This window comes from Thermobia domestica, chromosome 13 (assembly GCF_964235325.1).
Source record: "Thermobia domestica chromosome 13, izTheDome1.hap1.1, whole genome shotgun sequence".
NCBI lineage: Eukaryota > Metazoa > Arthropoda > Insecta > Zygentoma > Lepismatidae > Thermobia > Thermobia domestica.
In genome coordinates this window covers 136,280,589-136,284,178 of record NC_137466.1, presented here as the reverse complement: position 1 = coordinate 136,284,178, position 3,590 = coordinate 136,280,589, and positions in this window count along the sequence as shown.

Here is a 3,590-nt window from a genome sequence, read left to right as displayed (position 1 = left end):
AGCGAAATTGAAAATTGTCGGAGCGACCCATGTAAATTTTAATCTCAAAGATAGAGAGCCGCTCAACTGGACTAAGCAAGAAAATGAAGATCTAGGAATGGGTAATCGAGGAGTGGGGAATAATATTACGATAGACAATGAAGGCATAATTGAAACCGCCAAAAAACATGCCACGAGAGACGAAAAAAAGGTCGACAACGGAAAGTCACATTCTATAAAATTTTCATGACTTTAAGAACAAAGTTGGAACTATGAAAATATGGCTAAATTTGAAGCTTTGAAATATGAATATAGTCTTAACTTTATTATATAATGTATTTATTAATATAATATAATGTAACGTTCTATTCGAAATTAAATATCCCACTTTGTCATTAAAATTATGCTTAAAACTAACAGAAATAACCCAAACTTCAAAATACAAATAAAGCTAATAAGCGTATGTTATCCATATTAATAATAAGCTATAATCTTTGGTATAAATAATCTTAGTTTAAGTCTTTTTCATTTACAAAAATAATTACGTATTTTCAACAGCATACATGAAAATGGTTGTCAAGTCGATGAGATTTTTCTTTTCTTTTCTTTCTTTTTCAAGTTTTACTATTTGTCTTGTCTTGTCTCACTATTATCAGTGTTCTATGGGCGCACCAGGTTTTTCACCAATATATGCTATAAATGTGGAATAAATTCATTATTCATTTTCCAAAGAGAATTTATAAACAACAAATATAAATTTTTAATAAAATAATATATTTCCCATTTTGACTTGCAGTTTCTGTTGATCTATTTTCACTATGAGTGCAATGTTTATCAGGTTTTCCTGTGTCGTAATTGATATCTGGTTTAGTAAAAAGATGAACAAAAGTATTTTCTAGTATTCTTGTTGTAGCATGTTGCTTCACTGTATTTCATATGATCCATTAGTAATATTATGTAATGATTTTTTTTATAAATATATTTATATCAGATTTTACAAAAAAAATTACTAGTGCTTTGATTGGTAGCCAGTTGTTAGTTGCCAATATGTATTTATAGGAGAAAGGTGCATATCCGAGATAAAAATATAACTGCTTTAATAGCTGGGGTCGTAGAGATTGAAACAATTCACATTCAAAAATAATATGATTAATAGTTCCTATTCCTTTATCACACCAACAATGATATGTGGGTTTTTTCCTTATTTGATATAATTTTAAAGGTGATAGCGCTGTTCCAAAAATAAGGCGGTAGTAAATTATAATTTCTCGGCGAGTCCATGTTTTAATATTTTGTTTCATTGAATTTTGAAGAGGAGTAGTAATTAACCAATAAAATTCACCAGGTAGTGGTTGTTGTTTGTCATACCATTTGCTTAATTCGTCCTTATGATATTCTTTGATGAGATTAAAATAATTTCTGGATGATAGTTTTATATCCGTTGGTTGTCCTTCTATACATGCTGTTTTCGCCGCTTTATCTATAATATTACTATTTACTTCAATATTAACATGAGCCTTAATAAAAGTGAAATAAATTTTATAATTATTTTCAGTCATGTTACGATATAAATATTTAATATTCAGGATGCTCCAGGTTGTAGAGTTGTTCCAGTGAATAGAGTTTAATGCTGTCAGCACACTTAACGAATCTGAGCAGATAACAGATTTTTCTATTTTATATTTTTTGATGTATAATAATGCTTGCCGGATGGCAAATGCTTCTCCTTCAAATATTGTTGTATTAATGGGTAACTTATACTTGAGTGTTGTTGTACTGGATGGTATATATATTGCTGCTCCTACATTGATATTATTGTATTTTGATGCGTCTGTATATATGAATGTTGCATCTTCATCAAATTTTTGTTTAAATTCTTTCCATAGATGTTGATAAATTTTTTCTTTTAGATCTTCGTTTGATACCGAGATATAAGTCGGTTTCATCACTGCTATTTGTGTTGTATTAACCTTATATTTCCAGACAAAGCATGGAAGAGATGGAACTTTATGTACCCTCGTGTTTAATATTTTAAAATTTAGATAAGCTTGAATTATCCATGGATAATTACGAGTGTAAGGAAGATTTCGTTTCTTAAGTAATATTTCTAACTGTTGAAGTTTGGTAATAATAGGTGATTTTGTTTTGCCAAATGCTTTTAATAGAAATTTTGATGCCAACATAGAAAATAATATTGGTAATGGAGTATATTCTGATTCCTTTAATAATGCCATTTTTGGGCAGAATGACGGTTGTGAAAATATTATTTTTGTTAAATTATATATTGATTGTTCTAAGCATTTATAATATAAACCAGACTTGTTATAAAATATACTACCATATGAAATTTTCGAAATATATCCTTGATGTAGTATTGGTAATAGCGTGAATTGATTGATTCCCCATCGCTTTGAGGATAGACATTTAATTAAACTTAAATATTTCATATGTTCTTTACTCAGTGATTGTAGTTGTAATTTCCAATTTAATTTCCGATCTAATAATATACCCAAATATTTTATATGATTTTCTGATTTCAATTTATTATCATGGTAGGTCAATTGATGTTGTTGTAAATTCCTTTTCCTGGAGAAAATAATGAATTTTGTTTTATTCCAGTTTAGTTCTAGTTCATTATTATTCATCCATTTATTAATTTTGTCTAAATTTTTCTCCATGTTTGGTATTGAATGTTCCACTTGTGTTGTATAAGATCTTATCTGGATATCGTCAGCAAAACAAGTAATGCTGGTATTATCCAATGTTAAATTTATTAAATCAGCAATATAAATATTAAATAAAATCGGAATTAATTTACTCCCTTGTAATAAGCCTAATGAAGTAATCCTCGGTGCTGAATATGAATTCTTCACTTTTATAAAAACCTGTCTGTTAATCAAAGTATTATGTATGATTCTAATCATCTTTCCGGGAATATGAAGTTTATACATTTTTTCCACTAGGATATCTATTATCACATGATCATATGCTCCTTTTATATCAAATGATGTAACCAATAGAGCTCCTCTTGAAATAAAAGCTTTATAAATATCAAGTATTAATATCGTTAATGCATCATATGTTGAAAAATTTTTTCTAAAACCAGTTATATTGAAGGAGAAAGTTTGTGAGTTTTCTAAAAACCAATTTAATCTGTTTAATACTAAATTTTCGAAAATTTTGTATGAACAAGATAATAAAGAAATTGGTCGGAAGTTATTTGCTGCATTTGGATCTGTACCATTTTTTGGGATAGGTAATATTAACACTTTTTTCCAGTTTAATGGTATTTGTCCTGTATTCCAAATGTGGTTGTAGTAATTTAATAACATCTGTAATCCATTAGTTGGTAGATTTTTATAATGCAAATAACTAATGCCATCAATTCCCGGTGTAGTATTTTTACGTATATTTTTTAATACAGTTTCTAATTCAGCCATGGTGAAGTTCTTATCCAGTTCGGAATTCGTATTAGAAAATAAAAATTTGGATAGTAAACGCCGATCATTATTGACGGTGCATGGTGTTAATTTTAAATGAAAATTAGGTATCCATTCTAAATCATGCAGATAAATTTGATTATCATGTTTGGAGTGATATTGTTGAAGTTT